A 7615-nucleotide genomic window follows, 5' to 3' on the forward strand; every position below is an offset into this window, starting at 1 on the left:
GTTAAGGATGGTTGTGAGCCATCATGTGGTTGCTGGGATTTGAACTCTGCACCTTTGGAAGAGCAGTCGGGTGCTCTTACCTGCTGAGCCATCTCACCAGCCCTTGTTTGCCTTTTGAGATAGGATATCACTATGTAGGCCTAACTGTTCTGAAATTCTCTAAGTAGACCAGACTGGCCTGGAATTCAGAGATAGGACTGCCTCTGCCTCTCAAGTGCTAGGATGAAAGGCGTGCGCCACCACGCTGGGCTCAGCCTCCCTTGGTTACTGCACAGGGAAATGGTTCTGAGAGGTGACTGGATTCGTGCAGGACTCCCTCCTGCAGTACTGCCTTCCCTCCTTCATCTTTGTGCTAGGGAGAGATGCTGAAACTCAAAGCTCACTGACACCGCCAGCCCAGAGCCCTAGTCTATATGGCCACAGCCTCTCGCCCCTCCCACTCACCACACAAACCACCCGGGACCAGGCATAGAGATCCATTGGTAAAGTGCTTGACCAGCAATAGAGAAGCCCTAAAATGACTTGCCAAGGCCTCACAGTCAGTGAGGGGATGTGGTCCGGGGGCTCCATATCAGAAGGCCAAGGCAGGGGGATCAGGTGAATCTCCATATTCTGCCCTATACTGTTTGCCTTCCTCCTTAGCATCCTAGCATCCCTCGCCTCCTACCACTGTGTTTTTGACTTCACTGTATTTGTGTATTTGTCTGTCAGAGGTGCGTGCATATTTGGGAGGTGTGCATACCCGAATGCAGGGCTCGAGGCTATCCTCAGGATCTCCTCAACCACTTCTCCAGGTCTAACACTGCATCTGGGGCTTGCTGGTTGAGCTGAGCTGACTGGCCAGCAAGTCCCCAGGGTCAGACTGTCTCTCACGCCTGTGCTGGGTTAGACACATGTTCCACGGTGTCTAGATTCTTATGCAGGTTCTGGGGTTCTGACCTCAGGTCCTTGTGTTTGCTGCACAACTGATGCACACCTTTAATGCCAGCGCTTGAGAGGCAGGGGCCTGCGTATCTCCAAGTCTAAAGCCAGACTGGCCTGGGACAGCCAGGACAATACAGAGAAACTCTACCACCACACCCGGCCTGCCCAGCTTTCTGTTTGTTTTCGTAAGGGGTTCTTATTTGGCCAAATCTAGCCTTAAACTCATTATGTAAGAAGGAAGACCTTGAGGAAGGCGGCCTTGGGTTTCTGACCCTCTTGCCTTCACCGCCTCAGTGCTGGAATTACAGATACAGATGACCATGCCCGACCGTGGGGCCTTTTGCCAGTTCCTTACCACAGGTCGTTCGTTCCCTTGTGGGGTTAGGAGGTGAGGGAGGAATGCTGTGGGGAGGTCAGAGTCTGTTGTTTATTCTCTGGAGTTCAGGCTTTGCCCCGAGCCTGGCGTCTCTCACCTGCTCAGGTGAAGAGCTGGAGGAGCCCCGTCAGCCAATGAGCTGAGGCAGCTCTCTTAAAGGCAACCTGGCAGCTGCTGGCAGCACGAAAGCGAAAGTGGTGTGCCAGCTGGTGTGCACCAGCTATGCCAGGGGGGGATACCTGTGGGATCCAGGACTCACACACTGTGACTCCATCGTAACCCTAGTCCCCAGTCACTCCTGAAGGCAGCTCCCACTCCACCCCAGAGCTGGTTTCCCAGGAGGCTCTCGGGCCGAGACCTGGCCACATCCCAAAAAGGAAAAGCTGAGTGGCTTTGGCAGCCGCCCCAGGGAAGGAGTCTACAGGTGACGTGGTGGAGAAGCCATTTCCCTGACCTGACCCACTTCAGCAGCCCTGGTGAGTCCAGACCCCTAGGCCTTGTGAGCCTCAGGACCACAGGGTTTGGTGAGATGACCCTTGTCTCTGGGGAGAAAGCCAGAGTGCTGCCTCTAGCTGCTGAGGGCCTTGAGTCAGTCATTCCAGCTCTCTGAGGCTCCGTACCCCAACCTGGGAAAGCAGTCCAAGCTCCCCCTTTGCAGTTCTCCTCTGTTGCACCTCGTTTTGAGCATCTTCCCCGCCAGCTTGTACTCCTCACATCACGAGAGCTGTTGCTTGACTTTCCATGGCAATTGCTGCCCTACAGGAGTAGCCGGTATGTGATTTCTGGCCAATGGGACTCTACCACTGAGCTGATGCAAGCTTAGCCAAAAGTAAAGAGATGTGGCGTTTTTTTTTTTTAGTTTGTCTACAAGCTCTTATCAAGAGTCAATATTTGATTTGTACTTGACCTTGTGAAATTAGGGAAAGAGCACTGTGAAGAGATTTCAGAATGGGGGGCCGTGGACAGGGAGCCCCAGATGTGGTGCATATAGGCTTGGTATCAAATGATGATGTCTCCGATATGGGTGGGGTTCAGGGTTCATCCTCGGAGGTGGGAGACTGGGTCTGAAAGCCTCATGTATGGGTGTAAAATGTTCCCTGGGGTTCCACATCCGGTTCAGCCAATCTGCACAGGGAACCCTGAGTGGATGAGGGGAGGTGTCCCTCCAACCTATGCTGAAGTATGGCTCTGAGTCGTGGGACAGGTGATGGTCCTCACCATGTTGCTGGTCAGGGTCTCAAGGCACCCTCAGAGTGTGGACTGGAGATTTCAGGACAGGGTTGCGTTTCTACTTCTGCATCCCGTGGCTCTGTGACCTCAGATGAGCTGCCTAACCACGCTGAGTCTCAGTTTTCCAGCTGCATATGGGAACTGTAAATGGGCGGTGCTCTTTCACCAGGGTTATTCTTAGAGAGAGATAAAACAGTATATTACAGTTAAACTGCAGGAACTTAAAGATAAAAATGCATTTGAGGGACCAGGCACATGCCTTTAGTCCCAGCGAAAGCAAGCAGATCTCTGTGAGTTCAAAGCCAGCTTGATCTCTATAGTGAGTTCCAGGCCAGCCAGGGCTACACAGTGAAATACCCGTCTCAAACAAACGAACAAAACAAAACAAAACAAGGGGTTGGGGATTTATCTCAGCGGTAGAGCGCTTGCCTAGCAAGCGCAAGGCCCTGGGTTCGATCCTCAGCTCTGGAAAAAACAAACAAACAAACCATAGCAAGGTAGGAGCTGGAAAGAGAGTTCAGCAGTCACTCGATGCTGCTCCAAAGGCCCTAGGTTCAGTTCTGAGCACCCATGTAAGAAGGTTCACAGCCACCTGTGACACCTGCTCCAGGGAATCCGGTGCCCTTTTCTGGCCTCTCAGGGCACTGGAATTCATGTGCATACACATACGCAGACACACACAACTAAAAATAAAATAAGTCATTAAAAAGCAGCAAGACGGGCTGGTGAGATGGCTCAGAGGTTAAGAGCACTGACTGCTCTTCCAGAGGTCCTGAGTTCAATTCCCAGCAACCACATGATGGCTCACAGCCATCTGTAATGAGATCTGATGCCCTATTCCGGTGTGTCTGAAGACAACAACTGCATACTCAAATAAAACAAATAAATCATTTTTTTAAAAAAAGCAGCAAGACACTTAGAAGGGGAAAATAGATGATTAAGCAATATAAAACTGGCAAAATTTTATCATTATTTAAGCATTAAAATATAAATTTCTACAAAAGCAAAGAATCAATGAAATCAGACAATAACCATGTTATAAAATACAGCCTTTGTAAAACAGCAAAAATGTTGTTTGTTTGTTTGGAGACAGGCTCTTGCTCTGTAGCTTTGTAATAATAAATATTATCTATAATTAATAATGATTGTGTTGGTAATGCATGCCTGTGATCCCAGTACGTGGGAAACAGAGGCAGAAGAATCAGGAGTCCAATGCCAGCCTGGGGCCCCCTTGAGCTGCCTATCCCTCTTCCCTACCCCTCACCACGAATCTCAAGGTGTATGGGTTCTGAAGCTCGGACACTGCACTGAGCAAAAGCTAGGGCAGTTTCCAGACACAGGGGGGCTTCACCACCACACAGGAGCACATGAACTTCTAGTGGAACATTCTCTGGCCCCTGAAGAGTCATGCCAGCCAGTCCCCTGCTCCAGGGCAGACCTATCTTCTAAGCAACACTGCTAAGTTGCACCCTAGGGAAGGCTTTCAAACAGCTTTCCTTGGTAACCACAGCCTTGGCATCTCAATAATTCTCCCAACGGGGTGCAGAGCTCTGTTGTGTGGTGTGAGCGCGAGCGTGTGTGTGTGTGTGTGTGTGTGTGTGTGTGTGTGTGTGTGTGTGTGAATGTTTGAGTGCAGTAAGTATTGGGGTTAGAGTTCCAGGTGCATTGAGCAACCAAAACTTGAAAAATCTTGATACAGTCTATACATAAAGCTCTGGGTTCATTCCCTACTGCCGAATAAACTGGATGTTGGCACACCCATAGTCCCAGCACTGGGGAGGTAGGAGCAGGGGAATGGGAAGTTCAAGTCATTTTCAACTATATAGAGAGTTGAAGCTTGAAGTGCTGTGGGGACTAGGGCTCATCCCTCTGGGAAGCTGGGAGGCACTCTTCAGGCTTGGCTGGGTTAGCTGGCACCTGCTGGGCTAACCATTGTATATAGTGTGGCACTCAGAATAGTAGCAGTTCATTATGCTGTAACACTAAGGCTCAAGGAGTGGCCCAGGATATAGTTGCTTCCATTTATAGGCAAAACTTTGTTTGGAGACAGGCTCTTGCTATATAGACCACAGTAACATCAAGTTTGTAATGGCCCCCCTGCTTCTCACTCCTGAAAGCCCAGATCCTAGGCGTGCACCACCATGCCTTGTAAATTTTTAAAAATTTTAATTAATGAGAAAAGAAAAAAAAAAAAAAAAGAAAGCCAAATGTGGTGCACACACGCCTTTAATCCCAGCACTTGGGAGACGGAGGCAGGGGGAATCTCTGAGTCTGAGTTTGAGGCAGGGAGATCTCTGAGTCTGAGGCTAGCCTGGTCTACAGAGTGAGTTCCAGGACAGCCAGGGCTACAAGGAGAAACCCTGACTCAGAAAAAAATAACAACAGAAGTGTTCTCAAACAAACAAACAAAAACAATGGAAAGAAAGAAAAGAAGACAAGCTGGGGAGGTGGCTCAGAATGTAAAGCTGCCTGCTGCCGAGCCTGCGGACAGACAGAGTTTGATTCCCCAGGACCAATGAAGTAGAAAGAGAACTAACTCCCGTAATTGGTCCTCCAAACCCTACAGTTTGTGCCTCAGTCTGCTCTGGCATGCATGCATGCACAAAAAAATGAAATAAAATAGTGGAAAGGAAGGAAAAGGCGTCTTTGCCCATGTTTTAACCGGCTACTTAGTTAGGGTTGCTTCTTCTTGTTGGTGATGGTGGTATTTTCTTTCTTTCTCTTTTCTTTCTTTCTTTCTTTCTTTCTTTCTTTCTTTCTTTCTTTCTTTCTTTCTTTCTTTATTTCTTTCTTTCTTTCTTTCTTGTTTGTTTTATTTTGGTTTTCTGAGACAGGGTTTCCCTGGCTGTACTGGAACTCACTCTGTAGACCAGGTAGACCTCGAACTCAGAGATCTGTCTGCCTCTGCCTCCCTATTGCTGGGATTTAAAGGTATGTGCCACCATCTCCCAGATGTTGTTATTGTTCTTTTAACTATAAGAAGGCAATATTTTAGGCAGAGACAGGCAGATTTCTGAGTTTGAGGCCAGCCTGGTCTACAAAGTGAGTTCATGGACAGCCAGGGCTATACAGAGAAACCCTGTCTTGAAAAACCAAAAAAGGGGGCTGGTGAGATGGCTCAGTGGGTAAGAGCACCTGACTGCTCTTCCGAAGGTCCAGAGTTCAAATCCCAGCAACCGCATGGTGGCTCACAACCATCCATAACAAGATCTGATGCCCTCTTCTGGAGTGTCTGAAGACAGCTACAGTGTACTTACATATAATAAATAAGTAAATCTTTAAAAAAAAAACCCAAACAAATAAAAACAAAACAAAAAACAAACAAACAAAGAAGGCAATATTTTAAAATGAGGCTGCTCCATCACAAAGAAAACATAGATTCTGAGTTTTTTTTGTTTTGTTAATTTTTAAAGTTTTCATACAAAAAAAGGAATGAATTTCTGAGGGGAAGAGACGACTCAGTGGTTAAGAGCACTAGAGCACTGGCTGTTCTTCCAGAGGACCTAGATTCAGTTCTCAACACCCACCTAACAGCTCACAGCAATCGCTAACTCCAGTTCCAGGAGATCAAGCACCCTTGATTTGCTTCACTGCATTCAGACATATATACAGGCAAAATGGTCATACACATAAAATAAAATCAAACAATCTTCTTTTCTTGTGTGTATGTGTCTGTCTGTCTGTCTGTCTGTCTGTCTACCTGCCTTCCAATGCTGGAATTAAAGTTGCATGCCACCACTGCCTAGCTGCTATTTTAAATAGAGCAAGTGACCTCTAGCCTACCACGAGCTCCACCACTCCCTGCTGCCCCAGTTCACGTTCTCGCGTGGTGTACCATCTGCCTGGGTCTTTCTCACGTAAGGGGACCCCCAGTCCACTTTCTCCTCAGGCTTCTCTCCACCTCGGGTCTGTGGCTACCCAGCTGCTACATGATACTCTGCACCTCCTTTGTCCACTAGAGCTCCCGACATAGTGCTGACTGGATGGGCTGGTGGCAATGTCAGCTGGATGATGCTGCCTCTGGCCTCAGCTCTGACCTGGGCTGGCTGCCCTCTGAAATAACTCTCTAGGGTTGCCTTTGAGGCCACTGCATGCCAGTGCTCAGCTAGTATTCATGTTCTGTTGTCCTGGCTGTGCTGCCTGCCTCATGGTCCTTGTGGTGTGGGTCTTCCTGAGAAGGGAGGGGTCCTATGGAACACTGATTCCCATCTCTTTGACCAGGGAGGCTGGCTTCCACCTGCCTCCTTCCATCTCCACGACACCACCCGGGAAGGGCTCTCCCACCATTCACATCCTGGGCACCCGTTCTCACCTGAGTTTACTGTAGGGTACATGAGAGAAAACATACAGGCTAGCAGAGAGCTTTCTAATTTTTTCTGTGTACCCTGCTATACACACACACACACACACACACACACACACACACACCAGTGATAACCATCTATATAGTTCTTCACATCTGTCAATTCCTGTGTTTGGGTTCTAGGATGTAATCTCTCTTTTTTTAATATTTTATTTTATTTTTATTATATGTACATTGGTGTTTTGCCTGCACATATGTTTGTGCGAGGGTGTCAGATCTTGGTGTTTCAGAGAGTTGTGAGCTACAATGTGAGTGCTGGGAACGGAACCCAGGTCCTTTGGAAGAGCAGTCAGTGCTCTTAACTACTGAGCCATCTCTCCAGCCCCAATGTGATCTCTTTTTAAATTTCTATTTACTATTATTACTGTGTGTTTGGTGAATGGGGTACACATGTGAGTTGGGATACACATGTCAGAGGACAACTCGCGTGAGTCACTTTACCCCTTGCACCTTTATTTCAGGGATTGAACACAGGGCATCAGACTTGGCAGCAATCACTTTGCCTGCTGCGCCCTCTCACCATCCTCTGAGATCAGATCTGTAGAGATCCACAGTGTCAGCAACGGAAATGTGGGTGGAATCTAAGATTTAGATTATCTAGGAATAACAAGTAGTGGCCACTGTCTTTCTTAAAACAAAACAAAACTTTAAAGATGCTTACCTATGTGTCTATGCCTATGTGAGTATATGACCTGTGCCCATGCATATGTGTGTGTGTGTGT

At 48.0% G+C, this 7615-nt stretch overlaps 1 protein-coding gene and 1 long non-coding RNA gene across 2 annotated transcripts in view; one reads left to right on the forward strand and one right to left on the reverse strand.

Moving 5' to 3' along the window:
• The window catches only part of LOC115065344, an 11434-nt gene extending 9420 nt beyond the window's left edge, over window positions 1-2014 (reverse strand). The window contains exon 1 of the long non-coding RNA XR_003845121.1: window positions 1921-2014. This is a non-coding gene — a long non-coding RNA (uncharacterized LOC115065344). The remainder of the gene's footprint in view (window positions 1-1920) is intronic.
• The window catches only part of Larp1 (La ribonucleoprotein domain family member 1), an 88395-nt gene continuing 82491 nt past the window's right edge, over window positions 1712-7615 (forward strand). The window contains exon 1 of the mRNA XM_029545637.1: window positions 1712-1776. The gene's annotated coding sequence lies outside the window, so the exon portion shown is untranslated. The remainder of the gene's footprint in view (window positions 1777-7615) is intronic.

Source organism: Mus pahari, chromosome 14 (genome assembly GCF_900095145.1).
Source record: "Mus pahari chromosome 14, PAHARI_EIJ_v1.1, whole genome shotgun sequence".
Classification (NCBI taxonomy): Eukaryota; Metazoa; Chordata; class Mammalia; order Rodentia; family Muridae; genus Mus; species Mus pahari.